The sequence below is a fragment of the Vipera ursinii genome (assembly GCF_947247035.1).
Source record: "Vipera ursinii genome assembly, chromosome: 1".
NCBI lineage: Eukaryota > Metazoa > Chordata > Lepidosauria > Squamata > Viperidae > Vipera > Vipera ursinii.
The window spans coordinates 93,724,943-93,742,443 of NC_139512.1; positions in this window are offsets into that span (position 1 = coordinate 93,724,943).

Below are 17,501 nucleotides of genomic sequence, written 5' to 3' on the forward strand. Positions count from 1 at the left end.
CCCTGCAGCGCCGAATGGAACGCAGACAACCGAGGAGAAGCGACACTTCGGATCGCTGAAGGGCTAGGAACCCCCCTCCGCCACCACCACCGCATTACGAGCAACGGGCCGCCTGCGCCAGCTGCGGGGGCAACCATGCCCGAGCAAGCTGCCGGTTCAGAAATGCTAAGTGCCATAATTGTGGGAAGACTGGCCACATCAAACCGGTGTGCCGCAGCAAGGGCCGTGACAACATCAATGAGTTGGAGACAAACTCCCCAGGTAGGCCAGCTACCCAGGCCAACAGAGGAAAAACGCCAGGGGCCCTGGTAGAAACAATTGACAGGGTAAACAGCCTAAGCTCTAAGGTTAGGATCAGGGTAAAAATTCAGGGGGTGCCCTGCCTCATGGAAGTGGATTCAGGGTCAGCAGTCTCCTTAATTTCGTATAAAACATATCAGGAGATCTGTCAACAAGGCAAGGGAAAAATTCCTCTGAGACAAACCCAGGTCCACCTAGCAGACTTCCAGAAAACCCCTATTCCTCTGGAAGGGAGGGCTAAGGTGGAAGTAGAGTACAAGTCTTTCAGGGGTCCCCTAGAAGTGCTGGTAACACCGGGAAATCGCACCAACCTGATAGGGCTGAACTGGTTCGGGCCGTTAGGGATCGCCATAACGGGGGTAAATACTGTACAATCACCCAGCCTCGAAGCCGTTTGCAATAAGTATGCAGACGTCTTCGATGGCACTTTAGGAAAATACACGGGTCCCCCCATCTCTTTACAATTAAACCCAGCAATCCAACCCATAAAGATAAGAGCTAGGAGAGTGCCCTTTGCCCTTAAAGAAAAAATTGAAAGGGAACTAGAGCGCCTCGTAGGGCTCGGGGTGCTTGAACCTACGGAGGGGGGAAGCTGGGAGACCCCAATAGTCACCCCGGTTAAACCTAACGGGGAGATAAGATTATGCGCGGACTATAAGGCGACCCTCAACCTAGCTCTCAGCCCCCATGCTTACCCAGTGCCAGCGGTAAGGGACGTTTTTGCTTCCATCCGCTCCGGCGCCATTTTCGCCAAGCTTGATCTCACGCAGGCGTATTTGCAACTGCCTGTCACAAATGACACCGCGGAAGCCCAGACAATTGTCACCCACCGCGGTGCCTTTAAAGTAAAAAGGCTACAATTCGGCACATCAGCAGCCCCGGGTATCTTCCAGGGTATCATGGAGAAAACCCTGAAAGGAATACCCGGGGTCTGCCCCTATTTCGACGATGTTCTCATTGCCGGAGAAAATGAAGAAAATTTAGCTGACAGACTGTCAGCTGTGCTGAGCCGGCTCAGAGAAGCCGGCCTCAAGCTTAAGCGGGAAAAGTGCTCCATCGGAGTCACATCCACAGAGTTCCTAGGGTACAAAATAGACGGCCAAGGTATCCACCCCACCACAGACAAACTAAGGGCTATTCAAACAGCACCAAGCCCCAGGAATAAACAAGAACTACAAGCCTTTTTAGGCTTATTAAATTTTTATCATGCCTTCATTCCCCACAAAGCCACTATCGCAGAGCCTCTGCATAGACTCCTAGATAAGGGAACTGCCTGGTCCTGGACCAAAATTCAGGAAAATAGCTTCCAATCACTAAAAAAGATTATTTGCAATAGTTCAACAATCACCCTTTTCCGAGAAGATACACCAATATGCATCGCTTGCGATGCATCTCCCTATGGAATTGGGGCAGTATTAAGTCATTTATACAAGGACGGCACCCAAAGACCCATAGCCTTTTATTCACGCACTCTGTCAAAAGCAGAAAGAAATTACGCACAAATAGACAGAGAAGCCCTAGCAATAGTCGCAGGGGTTAAAAAATTTCATGACTACCTTTATGGGAGACCCTTCACTATATACACAGATCACAAACCCCTATTAGGGATATTCACTTGGAATAAAATAACACCACAGATTCTCTCACCGAGAATACTACGGTGGTCCACATTCTTATCTGCCTATTCTTATCAGTTAATCCATAAACCAGGGAAGGAATTAGGACATGCAGACTGCCTCAGCAGACTGCCAATTCCAAGCAAGGACCCAGACCCAGCCCCAGCTGGAATGATCCTAGCAATTTCGCAACTTCCAGACTGTCCCCTCTCTGCTAAGATTATAGCAAACAACTCAGCTAGGGACAAAATACTTAACAGAATTCTCAGGTGGGCCATAACAGGGTGGCCAGCGAAAAACCCACACCCCCAATTCCAGCCATACTTCAACAGGAAAAATGAAATATCTTCACATAGGGGATGCCTGCTATGGGGAAATCGAGTCATAATACCAAATAAAGACACAAATCAAACGTTAGACATCTTACACGAAGGACACCCTGGCATTGTCAAAATGAAAGCTATGGCCAGAAGTTATGTTTGGTGGCCTGGCATAGATAAGGAAATAGAAAAATATGTGGGAGGGTGCTATACCTGTCAAACAACCCGGAACGAACCCCCCCAGGCACCAATCCACAAATGGGAAACGACAAAAAACCCATGGTCACGCATACATTTAGACTTTGCAGGACCTATCCAGGGACAGAGTTTCCTAATTGTAGTGGACAGTTACTCTAAATGGTTAGAAGTCACTCCCCTTAGGAAAACGACGTCAGGAGCCACTATACAAGCCCTAAGGAAGATATTCGCCACACACGGCCTCCCAGATACCATAGTTTCAGACAATGGCCCTCAATTCACCTCTCGTGAATTTCAGCCGGCTATAAAAGCCGGGCAAGTTATTCTGTTTTGTCTTGCTCTAAATAAATCTTTAAGTTAACTAGCCTGTCGTCCCGAGTGGTCCTTCGGCTACTTCAGCCATATGTACCTCTTGCTATTCCTTTATCTTCCAGAGGTTCTTTTGATGTTATACAGCAGTTCATTTGCAAACTGGTATGTAGTTTCAAAGGGTTTTGTTGGAAACATCATACTTCCCGCCTTTTCCCTCCCATAACTAAAAATTTAGGAATGTTCAGTTGGTACTGATAATGGCATTTTTGCTCCTTCAGATTTTAACCTTCTCATTTCCCATTCCCCTCATTTCTCCGAAGAGAAGTGATAAGCGCTGCCAACATTCTTTTACTGAAACATGCCCCAAACATATGGTTGAATATTAATTGATTGTAGGTCTAATCCAAGAAATTACAGCACAATATGATTTTTTTAAAGCTTAAATGAGACCGTATATAAATTAAGGCTGTGGTTATACTTCAACTGTATAAATTATAAGTTACAATAATCACGTCATTTTTACCAATAACAATTATTTCAATGTTGTCTAGGAATTCTGAAGACTGAAAGGAAGGCATTAATTCTATGAATACTGATTCAGACAATACATTTCTCTGTAAATGGCAAATCTTTAACTTGTTTAGGGTTTTGTATAGCTCTCCTTTGCACACTTTTCCTGAGGCTGGGCAGGGGTACTGGTTTCTTCTTTGTGGACAGGATTCATTTTCAACAAAGATTGTTTAGTTTACCACCATTTCCCAGTACTGTAAATTTGACAAGCATGACTAATATATACTATATATATATATATATATATATATATATATATATATATATATATATATATATATATATATATATATATATATGAAGAACATTGTTAGAGAAGACACACAACTTTACACATTTTGCACGACTATACACAAAGAACTTACATTAAATGCATACTGTAATCATGCAACCAAAATGGTGTACCATCAAGATTTTATGTATCTAGAAAGGCAGCTGAAGAAATTAAGTTTTCATTCTTTTCTGCTTTTACCAAATTAAAAAATCTTGTGATTATTCTATTGTAATCATTTCCCCACTTCTACCACTATCAAACACTGATAAGGCAGGCTTAGTCAAAATTACATATTCATATATCCAGAACACAAATGAAGGCTATCTGGGCTTGGTTTCCTGCTCTTAACATATTACAGATGGGATTCCTGATGTGGTCATTCATATCTCTTCTGATTGCTACTACAACATCTGCTTCTCCCTTCTTCAAGTGTGAATGTTTCAGATCAACCATAGAGATCCAGATGTGCTCTGTTCCAAAAAGCTATGCATTATATAGGAAATTATTTGTCTTGTTACAAACATTAAAATGCATTTAATCATGCAGCAGTGACCTAAAATGTCCTAGATGTATTCAAGAGATATTTGAGGCAAGTTTCAAGCACCTGGGTTCAGGCATTTCTCTTTGCTTTCAGAATTTGAAAAGGATGTGAGAGGATGAAAGGATGAAACACTAAAAGTAAAAGTAAAATAAAAACCAACACCTTTGTAATTCTTAAAGTTACAAAAATTATTATAGTCTTTACAAAATGGGCCAAAATTCCTAGCAAAAGATGATCAGAAGAAAACTTCAGGGCATATATAAAACATTTTAAATGGTTAGAAATGAGAACATATGGAACATTTGCAGGGAACATCTCAGCAAAGCTTTGTTTTGCTAAGTTAATTCTTTCTGAGCTTTTCTGAATAGGAAACTGGGTTTTTGTTTTTTTTTGTAAATTGCAATTGCTGGATGGAAAGTTACCTGAGTCCTTTTTTAAGGCTGAAAAAACATTTCACCATTTTTACAGATAGCTAGTTGAATATAGTCAGAAAATATGAATGCCACTTCTATACCCCTGTAGGGAAATGGGTTTTCCCCAGGATTCAAAGCCACATGACTTGTGATCCTCACCCAATCCTATCCTCAGGTGGTGTTCCATTACTTTTGTAAGCACTGAATGCAAAAGTGCCAGTACCAATTTACTGGTGAAATCTTTAAAGATGAGAGATCGAATTCTTCCTTACTGCATACAGAGTTGCCCTTTTTTTTTGGAAAGTGTAATGTTGTCTATACTGGATTTTCTTTTACAGATCTTTTAAATTTGTTCAAGGATGCTATTATATTCACCATGTTGAAATTAAGATTCATCTGAAAATCTGAGCAGCTTTAGCACATAAAATAGAGTATGATGTTGTTCTTTCTTGGTCAGCAAAAATGCTTTTAGATCCCAACTGTGCTTTTAAAATATGCTTAAACCAATTCTTTGTATTTCCAGAAAAAGGAGTTGGGAATCCCAAATGGAACATTTATTAGAGATACATGGCCACCAATTCAGAAAGACTCAAGGTAGCTTACTTAAAAATCCATTAAAAACAAACTTTCAGAATGCTGGTACAAAAATGAAACAGAAGGAGGAGGAGGAGGAGGAGGAGAAGGAGAAGGAGAAGGAGAAGGAGAAGAAGAAGAAGAAGAAGAAGAAGAAGAAGAAGAAGAAGAAGAAGAAGAAGAAGAAGAAGAAGAAGAAGAAGAAGAAGAAGAAGAAGAAGAAGAAGCTGCTCAGAGTTGGTGGTGATGCACTGTTTGGCCTTTTTCTTCTTTGTTGATTTTGTATCCAAGACCTTCAGTTATAACTACTCCTGTTCTGAACATCAGTTGATTTGTTTCTTGCAGTGAACTGATTCAATATTACAGTCATTTCTTCATCTCCTAGTGCAGAGGTCTTCAAACAGGCACGCTGGCTGAGGAATTCTGGGAGTTGAAGTTCACAAGTCATAAAAGGGCCAAGTTTGAAGACCCCTGTCCTAGTGCCTATGAACCTTTCATAGCAGTGTGATAGCATAATTAGTTAATACAAAACTGCTGATATATCAGTGTAGCTTTATGAAGGTAACCTTATTTTCCCCCCACAACTGCTAGTCCTGAGTTTGTTAACCTGTGCCCAACTATAGGGATTCTATCAGTTTCTTTTATAAATCCTATTGAACCCCAAACCTTTCAAAGTAGCAAAGGGTTCTGAGTGGTGCTTCCCCACCAGATCCAACAAGACTCCAGCAGGCACTTAGAGCTATGAGCAAAGTATGTGGTTTTATTCAGAGCCACAGTTAAGGACAGTTCCATTTTAATATTTACATTAAGGAATATAATGCTAAAACAGCTCTACAGTGTTAGATGCATAAATGCATAAACACAATATTACATACAGAACATTAACCATTGATCTCAGTGGGAATTAATATCTTTCCCTTCCCCAAACATGCAAACATGTCAAACAATGCACACTTTGTCTCTTTCACCCAACAACCAAGCAAGTTCTTTAAAAAAGCAGGAAAATTTCAGAACACAATGACATTCACATTGATTCAGCAATTTGAGCTGTTTTTTTTTTTTAAAAATCTAATGGAGTTTTTTTCACCCACTTCCATTGATTCCTTTTGCCCTCTTTCTTGCTGATCCCATTGATTCTTTGGTTCTGCTAGTCCCATCCATTCCCAACTAATTCTCACTGGCTGGTTGCAGTTCATCAGGAGAATTTGCCAGCCAATCCATTTCTCCTTCACCTAAGCGGCAATCAAACATGGCACACAGCAGGGAGGAGGGTGAAGAAGCCTTGGGTATTTTCACCTTAACTCTTTTTTTTAATAAATTAAAGTTTCAGGGTAAATCTTGTTGAAGATTATTTCATGTTAATATCATTCTACCATCCTGCCATTCATATTTTAACTTCCTCTATTATTGTACAAGATGGAGATGTGATATGGAATTTCCATTATTTTCTACAAGATATCTTTTTTATGAATGGAATCTGATCTATAGCACTTTAAGGATAATTTATGCAGTAATAATGCCACAGCATGCTACCTAAGGGATTCAGCTTTCTATTGAGATTTATTTATTGCCGTATTAGTTCATAAAAGCATGGATGAAGATATATTAGAAGCAGCAGTCTAATCAGTGGCCATTCTAGACATTCTTTCTGTCACAGCCAAACAATTTATGAATGGCCTGCATTGGATTAACATACCAGTTTATGGAGGAGGTTCTGGTGTGCTGCAGCCTGTTTACCATACATGTTAGAATAGGTTAGGAATGGCAGAAGGCTGGACATGAATACTGTGCAATATCAAATAGGTACAGCAAGGCAAAGCAGATGTCCTGTTGTAAACATAGGAGATGCTGGCTGCCTTCTGAGACCTACTGTATTTGAGAGATGTCATTAAGGATAACAGTTTTCTGGTTTCAATCATAAAAACATCCATCCATTTTTTCAGTCTTAGGAGGTCTTACAAAGTAACCCAATGGTAGAGAAGCAGAAAATCATATGCAAACAAAAAGCATGCTTCAACATATATCAATGAACCATGGGATTTGGTGTGAATAACATTTTGCTGGGGCTGTTGTCTTTACAATATTTTGCTATTTCTAAATAATTACCAAAGAATTGGAAACAAGATAATCTAACCATTGTAAAATGATTTTAATACTTAATAAACACTTCAGAATTCCAGCTCAGTAGTGTAAATTCTGTTCAGATGTTCTCTTGATTAAGCAACAACAATGGCAAAACAAAATAAAAAGTAATCCATAGCTCATTCATACGCGTCAATGAATAGCATTCATTGATGATATTGGATTGCCAGGTAGAAGTAAAGTTCCTGGGCAAGCAGCACATCAAACTTTAGAAAGTTTTGATAGTTTAGAGCAGACATGTCAAACACAAGGCCCGGGGGCTGGATCCGGTCCGCGAAGTGGTTTCATGTGGCCCGCGAAGCCATCATGGAAACAGTGAGGGAACGGCCCCCACTGCCTTGGCCCTGGCCCAGAGACCCTCCTTCTGCCAGAGACCCTCAGATCTGTCCCACTCCTGCCCAGGCCCCCATAGGCACCCTTGATGCGAAAGATGTAGAGCTGGCCACGCCCACCCAGTAGGCCACGCCTACCCTGGCCACACCCACCCGGCCCCCTGAGGGCAACCGCAATGCTGATGTGGCCCTCAATGAAATTGAGTTTGACACCCCTGGTTTAGAGGCAGCATTTCCAATTTTATAGGGTGAATGGGCATAGTTGGAATTTTGAAGGATTTCCCCTAGAACTTTCATAATATGCTAGATAACTTATGCTCTGTTGGGTCATCATTTCAGAGAAACAGAATAACAGAGGTGGGCAAAAAAGCAGTGGAAATGAGTGCGACTTCCTACTTCCTGCCAGTTTGCCCATTGAGTTTCCTTGTCAGAAATTGGAAGGAAAAACTTCCTTCCTTCCTTCCTTCCTTCCTTCCTTCCTTCCTTCCTTCCTTCCTTCCTTCCTTCCTTCCTTCCCCAGGACACTGTAGACCTGAGAATGGGCATACTTCACAATGTTGGAATTCAGTGTGAGATTGTTGAATTTTAGGAAGGAAGGAAGGAAGGAAAAAAGGAAAAGAAAGAAAAAGAGAAAATGAATGAATGAAGGAAGGAAGGAAGGAAGGAAGGAAGGAAGGAAGGAAGGAAGGAGGAAATTTGAATAAATTTGTGTTGCTTATTGGGGTCTGGCACTAAATGTCCAATGTAATCATAGGTTTGCCCTTGAATAATTACAGAAGGATTCCATTCATTCTTTATTGGAAGTACTTCTCTGGTATCAGAGGATGTTATTTGGCAGAAGCAGTTGTATTGTCTGATGTTCTTCCTGAATAGGTTTGCAGTAGTTTCATCATTGCAATATAAACTGAGGAACTCATTAGATAGAGGTTGCAAATTGCCTATCCTGATCTTTCCTTTCATACATCAGAAATTGGCAGTTTCTTCAGGGAATAGGAACACAAGACAGTGAGGGCAGTCTTTGGTCATGGCAGCAACATCAGCACAAATATTACATCATGCAAGTTGTGCATCTTGTCTCACTCTTTTCTCTGTTGCCATCTTGTTACTGAAAGTGAGTATTGTTTGTATTTGGGAACGTCCACAGTAATTAGTGTTTTAGGGTCAGAATTAGTGTCACAGAATGTTCAGAATGAGCATCACGTGGACCACAGCAGTAGCCCCATCACAGCAGCAGGCTGAACTGGCCACAACTTCCTCAAACTTAATTCCATAAAGTACAGAATGTGTCCATCCCAGGATATGGACACATTCTGTACTTTAGCCCATTTGAAGTACCTCAGTCCAAAACTGTTGCCCTGTGATGCATCATTTTGCCCAATTAATGGTAATGACAACAAGATTTTTAGCAGTATATGGATGTGCAACGTCATCAGGGTAAAGGCTGGCCATTCAGAATGATATCTATAATAGGCACATAAGTTTGGAAAACTTTATTTCCCAAAAGGTTGAAAGAAAGGCAATTTGACCAAGAATTTAATTTTATGATGGTCATGATATCTGAATTACAAAACACAAAACCAGTTTTTTTGAAACAATTATTTTATATTTCTGCACTTGTCTTTATTGATGAATCTCACAATCAAGAAAAGGGTGGTCACAAAATGAATATAAGCTAAGGAGGGAAGTCTGTGCCACAAAAGCCAAACTGCATATTTGTCTCCTCACACCGCCACATCAAAATAGTCATTTTATAGAAGACAAACTGGTGATGCATAGAGGAAGATAATAATTTCCTCTCTAGTGATTTATAGCTTCTTATAGCTCTACCCAGACATCACTAGACCAATAAAAAACCTGTCTTTATTAGAGTCAAACAAGCAAATTAGCTACCCACTCACACCACACTGATACTCCCTTCACCCAGATATATCCCCTCATGCAGACAAACATGAACCATAGCATAACAAGCAAAAAAAGTTCAATATCCTGAACAAGAACCAGATAAAACAAACAAAATCAGCAAGAGATGCAAAAGCTGAGATATATTTATCCCTCTTCATTCCTTAGTACCTCTTCTGGTCCCTCCAGATGCTTCATAAAACTATCTGTCCCACTAGTACAGACATGCCAAACTCACGACATCATGTGATGTCATGACGTATCAGGACTGTTTTGCCATTGCCGGCAGTGGAGTGGGTGTGGCTTCCATGTGATGCATTCAGCCCGTGAGCCAGCAGTTTGACACCCCTGCTCTAGGACAGTGCTTCCCAAAAATTTTCCTTCATCATCCAAAACTACTTATTATATTGGTGGCTGGCGTTTAAAAATGGAAGATGCTGGCAGGACTGTACAATAGAAACCTCACCCCCCTCCATTTTTTTAAGCATACATCACAGTGACCATCTTAATTTTTTTGCACCTCCTAACAGATGACCTAAACATCAAAGAGTATGCAGATATTGCCATCAAAAAGTCTATTTGAATATATTGAATTCTGTAAGACTTTACATACCATACATATGCTGAATAGAAGGCATTCTTTTATTTTAGTGATGGTGAGTCAAAGTATTTTACATCCATTATTATAGTAACATTTTCAGAGGTCTGTATGATAAAACAATATTGTCATTCCCACGTTGAGTGAAACTTGTTTATATCACTCCCTTATTAATTTCATCCTATTTACATATCCTGATGAGTAATAAAAGAACTTTGATTTTAATTCTGAAATTACATTTTGCACATTGTTGAAATTATAAGAGGCATGCAGTGACCTTTTCTGATTTACTCTTACTGTCTTTCTTTATTTTCATTGCTCCTCATGAGGATTTCTTCTTGCTAACTATTCTGTAAGTCTTCATTCTTAATAAATATATCATCCTATTTGCCATTTCTCCTGCGGGAACTGCACTGTTTCCTGATTTGCTTCCGGGTGCAACTCAAGGTGCTAGTTGTCACCTTTACAGCCCTTCATGGCTTGGGACCAGTATATCTGAGGGACCGTCTCTGCCAGTCACATCCACCTGACCCACTAGAATGGGGAGGCAAAGAATGTTGCTGGTCCTGTCCCCTAAGGAGATACATCTGACAGGACTCAGAAGAAGGGTCTTCTCCATGGTGGCTCCCTCTCTCCAGAACATCATCCCTCTGGAAATTAGACTGGCCTCCACTGATACTCTTTTGGAAAGCTCTCAAGACGTTTTTCTATCAGCGGGCCTGGGTAACCCAGAGTGGGATGGAGCCCGTTAAATGGCTGGTATGAGTGTGTGTGGTCGCCGGGTTGGGGGTTATTATTTTATTATTTTTATTTTTATTTCTTTGATACTGTTTTTATTTTCTGTAAGTCACCTTGAGTCTCTGTGAGTGAGTAGGCGGCAATGTAAATTTTCCAAACAAACAAATAAATTTGTATTCTAAGGTTTTCTATTGTCCCAAAATATTGGGGAAAAATTCCATAAGGAGAATTGGACTCTATCTATCCGCCCATCAGCATGACAGCAGAATGTGGTACTGTGGGAAATGCCAACAAATTATAGGTCAAATTAAAAAAAAATGTTCCACAACTAGACAGAGGATTGTGGACTCCCCCCTTACCCCCCCACCCAAAAAAAAGAGGGAACAGAGAGGAAAGAAAGAAAGAAAGAAAAACTTTCCCCAGTACAAGTCTGGCAGTGGAATAGTGAGAACACAAACATTTCATAAACCATTGAAAGTAAACAATTCACTTGAAATTATTTTTCAGTCCTTGTACTCTATGTCCCCAAAGTCAATTTTCCTTACAAGCTCACATTAAACAAAATAGCTAGATTGCACTGAATTCCAGAACAATACACTTTTGATGAAAGGAGTTTACTAAGAATTTCTTTCAGTTTCTACTAACATCATTACAAATAAGGGTATGCATTTTAGTTGAAAATTAGCTCCAATGTTTTTTTTAAATTACAATCATACTGTAGGATAAAGAGTGATAATTAAATTCTCTCCCAACTGCAAATGCAACATTTTGTAAGGAAAGTGCTTTGAAATATTCAAAGGATCCTTGTAAAAATTGTAAATTTCAGAAGCATTTAGATTTTTTTTTCTCCATTTTGTGTGCATTCATCTATTTCCTAGTTAGACTATCTCCTGAACTAGACCGCAGAACATGCTTATATATTTTTTTAAAATAAAACTAGAAGACAATGTTGCATCTTTTGGTTCAGGTTTTTTGCTTACTTCATCCAATTTTTTTAAAAAAGGATCTGGTCCTTGATTTTTAATTATAACAAACCATGGCAATACAATCAGTGTAGTATACATTGTGTGTTCATCTTAAAGAGGAAATGAAATTGTGTGTTTATTGACATGTAGTATATACTGAATCTGAGACAGATTCCTACTATCCTTAGAAGGAACACTCTTCCACATTTTGACCCTTTCCCCTGCCCCCTCCCTTGTCCCTATATAAATTGTATCAAAAGAATGACATGGCATCATGATACCATTGAACAAATGATACAATTATGGAATTATTTCATATCTCCTGACCTAAGAATCTAAGTTACTTCATTGTGCAATGATGTCATGATACTCATTTCATTATTTATCTCTCTTCCTGTTGACTAACCTCAAAAAGCTAAGTAGAGCCCCTGGTGAATACCTGAATAAGCAAGCATCAGGAAATCCAATGAGAGTTTTTAAAATATTCCAGAAGTTGCCTGGGGAAACCACATCCATATTGGTGCCAAGAAAATTGCATGGAAGTGTCCATGAAGTCTAGAACTGAGCTCAACTCAAAGCAGACTTTCCCCAGAAATGAAAGAAACGAATCTTAAATAAAAGTATTTTAAATGAATTGTTTAATGAAAGGAAGAATTTTAATAGTTCTTGAGAAGGGTAGTCAAAGATAAAAGCATAAAAGATTACCAATTGAATTGCAAGAGACCTAAAAACAGGCATGGCCTAGAGATTTGTTCTTTGGAATTTTGCTTGTTCTGCTCAACTTCAGTGCTGCTTTTGATGAACTGCACTAAACCTTACAAAATCTGGACAATAATATCTAGATATAGACATAGGCAAACACATTTCCATAAATATTAGCAAACAATTTTGCACTTTACATCCATTGACCCATAACAATATGGACTGGCCCCTGGGACCTTCTCAGCAATAACCATCTTCTTTTCCTTTTTTTTGGGTGCTATTCCCAATACTTAGAGAACACAGAGAGCAATATGTTTTACAAAAATTTTTTCTTATGTGTGAACACATATTTACAAACAGCTTTTCCCATAATGTCCTGTATGATCCCACAGCTTCCTTCATGTTGTTGTTAACATGAAGAGAAATGTAGTAGCTTTTCCTTCTATGAAGGTAACATGGCAGAACAAACAAATCAAATTAATATCCAGAACATGTCTGTGTACTTTTTTTTTTGCAATAAGGACATTGTTCCTTTATCTATTGGCCAGGAAACCATAAATCAGACAATTGTATGCTGCTAAAATTCAACTGAAGCATTTAGCAAAAGACTATAGCAACCAGACACAATGTGTATACATGTACACGTGCATTACATTGTAATAATCAATGTGTAATCCAAACTAGTGTGTTAGTTAAATAAAATGTGAAGGCTATATTAATGAACTCTTTTGGTGTCCAACACAGCATTTCATTTTCTTTCACAGGCTGCATAATGTGAAGCCAGGGAATAAATTATAAATGAAATCCCCATCATATGTTTATAAATACACTAACATTAGCATTTTACTTCCTCATAAATCTACCCTAAATATTCTGGCGCAAGATTGAGAGCTCTGTAAAACAATGATATATTCTCAGCTCAAAGGCCTTGCCTAGTGGCCCATTCATTTCTAATGCTGTTCTTCAAACATTACTTCTTTTGCTCGTGCCCCCTCATTTAAAATCCATTTTAATTTAAAGATGCTCGGTGCCATCCTAGTGATACATTTACTCATCCTAGTTATACATCATGGAGCAGGGAAAAGAAAATTGTTTAATCTAGAGATACGGTTCAATGTGGTCACCATTGAACAGTGGAGTAATTACCAGATCAGCTCTGCTAAAAATGCACTCAGGGTGTTCTGTGACCTATCATCTTCTAATCTGCATAGTGAAGTATAGCTTCATAACTATAAATTGCTGACTTAATTAAAACCAGGACCTTTCTGTCATTTAATTACAGGGAGAAAGGTTATTGCTTAAATGCAATTTTCCAAATGTGATTTCTTAACAGTTATTAACTGCTTCACCATCATTTATTGTTTCAGATTTTTCAATTTGAAAATAGCCCCTGTGACAGAAGTAATGACTTCATGAAAAACTCAATCTAGATGGAGCTGAGTAGACCCATTTGTTTCCCGTAAGTGGAGCAGACAGAAAACTTGAAAATGTCACAGAAGGATCCTCTGATTGCTCTCACTTGCAGGAGTAATTAAAAACCAAAAGGTTGTTTTAGAGGTGAAGGGAAGAGGTTTGTGGCAATTTCAGGGTTTGATCCCCACTGCTGAAGGAAGGTACTTGAATTGTCAACCCTAGGGAATGAGGGGAGGTAGACAGTTCCACCATTATTAAATAATATTAATTCAAGTTACACACTAAGATAGGTAGATCTATATCTATTATAATTCTGCAGGTTAAAATATGGGGCTGAAAAGGAAGGAAAACGGGGTTCTCTAGAAATTGCGTATATGGTAGCGATTGGAATTCACTAGAAATGTGCAGATTGAAAGCAAAAAATGAAAGTCCTAGAAATATTCTTTAACATGAATTTCCTTCATAATGTAAGAAACCTCTGTAATACAAATGATGGGAGGAGGGCTCTGTTTTGATACTGATATTCTTTGTTATCCTGTTACAAATATGAACTGGATAATAGGCTATGTTGTAAAGGAATGTGGTGGTATACTATAAAACACTGACAGAAATTCTGGTTTGAAAGTACATGTTCACTGGTAGATTTGTACTGTATTAATGTTTATATTGTGCTTTAAAAATGGGAGGTATTGTACATGTTTCTTGTTTTTTTTCCTCACAAGAACATCACAAAATGTGAATGAAAACTGAAGGTTTGCCTCATCCAGAGATGATCAATTTGCTGCCTCAAAGATTCTATTGTTGTTCTGTTTTTGTTGTTATGATTGTTTATACTGGATTTGGCATTTTAATCCAGGTACTGACACCCTTCTCATAGGATAAGTATATCTTGTTATTTGATGTTGTTGTTTCATGGGGTCAAAGATATCATCCCAGGATATAAGTTGTTCAAAGTCAACCTGCCTTTTGCAATGATTGATGATGATTTTGTCAATGCTGATGGTGTTCAAGCGATGCCCTGTTTGGAATTGTATCCAAACAATACTATCTTTATCTTGATACTATCTTTACTTTCTTTTGCCACAGTCATTCTATTTCTATGTCTTTGTATTTTGAGATTTTCTCCAGTTCTTTCTCTTCTATTCTGCAGTCTCCAGGCTATTATTATTAGTCCACCAAATGTAAACCTCAAGTAAAAGGTATCTATAAAACTTCAAATAGATATATTCCTGGTGGTCAGACTAAATGAGATTTCAGAGGTCTTGAACCAGATCTGTTTTTTAAAACTGTCATTTTTTGGGTGGGTGCAATTTAGCTGAGGAGAAAGGGCTGGGAAAAAAAAGTGTTTCCATAGAGATGAAAGGGGGCTTTCATAACAAAAGAAAAACAAAACCCACCAAACGAAGTGGGACTATAGGATAAGAAATGACCAAGTCACTTAATGTCAGTAAAAGGGGTTGTTGCAGTCTTATGCAAATCATGAGGTAGTGGTGCAGAAAGTCCACAGAAAATAAGGTGACCCATTATTAGATTCCTAAAATGAGCATGAAATGGTTTTTTTCTGTCCTTACCACACAAGGAGCTTGCCATAACTATCCCCTCTCCCTCTACAACAGAAAGAAAACTACAATCTTTGTGGCCCCTGTAATGACCTTTTAGGACCACTGGATGTACATTTACCATGAAATCCTATGAATATACTGTATCCTTAGAAGGAGAGTGCCTTAAGATCAATAGGATGTTTCTAGAGAATTACAGTATGGGATTTGCAGTCTAAATATTGTACATATTAACTTATGCAGGATCCAATCCGGGTTGGGCACTGTGTTGGTCAGCTGATGACCAGCCCAGATTGGACACTGCAACATTATCCTGGGATATATATATTTGCCTTCATTTGTGATAATAACTTTTGATGAATATTTATATACATTTATATCCTTCCTTTTCTCAAGCTCTTTAGTATGGTCTACATGATGGTCCTGAGCCTAGATGGACTCCAGAAGATGGTAGAGGACAGGAAGGCCTGGAGGAACATTGTCCATAGGGTCGCAATGGGTCGGACACGACTTCACAACTAACAACAACAACAACAACAACAACATGATGGTCCTTTCCCAGTTCAATTTTATTTGTAATTCCGAAAACTGATTCAGTGTATACCAAGAAAATATAATTAGGATTCAGGCTGCTTGACAGATAAAGCAGAGAAATAGGTAATAGCTTCATCTTCTTATCAGTTGATTATTTGTCTTCTGGATGAGATGGGCTATACTAATCAGGAAGTAATAATTTACTACATGGATGCCTACATTTCTTTAGAATTAAGGAATATTTCATTGTAGGGACCTTTTTCAGAGGACCTGTTTTCGATACTACCATTTGTGTTTGTTTGTTTTTGCTGTTCTCTAACCCCGTGTATGTGTTTCCTAAAGACCTCAGCAAATTGGACACCACATTTTGGATGAATGTAGGCAGTGCAGAACAAACTGTATCAAATTGAAGATAAAAGGATCTTTGATTAAGATAAAGTATGTCCTATCAATGTATTGTAGTATGTCCTATTAATGCATGTATTCAATTTACACACTTAAAAAAGATAATCTCAGATGGGCCAAGAAGTCATTAAAAAAAGATACTATGATTATTTCAACCCTTTCCAATTTCAGCAGCTTTTGGAAAGTGTGTGGAAAGCATGTCCTTGTAGCTTAATCTAATAAGTGAATTACTTAAGGAGGTGTTTTTATACTATATCTGGTAGCTAGAATTTATACTTTCAGATCTAATTATCATTTCAAATTTAATTAGTTAAATATTGACATAGCTTGTGTTATGGTTTTTGATTTGGAAACTAAAGGTGAAAAAATAAAGAGGAGCAACCTCTTCCTTGCTTACTATTTCTCTGTCTTATCTCATAAGTAAGAATCAAATGATTCAAACATAAACACTGAGACACACACAGAGATTTATTTAATTCAATGCAGAGATGACTCATGCTTTCCACAGACCCATCCTATTGGAAAAGACAGCTAAGATTTTGGTAATTTGGTCCAGGAATCAATATTTACAAATTGGCAGGCTGTGTTACATTTCTGAGTTGCTCTATGTGTATTCTGTATAGAAATACACATCTATCTCATAGTCATGACTGCTGACTATGTTGTATGAACTCAGGTTAATCATCTGAAAAATACCACGAACCTTGGTTTGGTTTGGTAAACTGTCAATTGTTAAGCAAGATTATTCTAAAATCTGCAGACTTGTGCATTTGAGCAAAGGGGCTTTTGAAGAATTTGAGGGTTTCATAATTAAAAAGTCCTTGCCATCCTTGCCTCTTCCCACAATTCTAATTCTGTTCTGATCAGAAAATTTCATTAGTGTTTCATTCTCTTCTTTTCCTTTGAAGCACTGTCTTGTGCTGAAACAATTAGCAGTACTTTACATCCTATCACTTGACTGTTTGACAAGCAGTGTGAGTGAACTAAATTGTGAGGAATTAAAATTTCTGACAATTCCCATTACTTCTAAATTGCTGATAAATTAAAGCATATTTACTTCTACAAATATTAAAGGTTGTTTAAAATTTAAACTGACT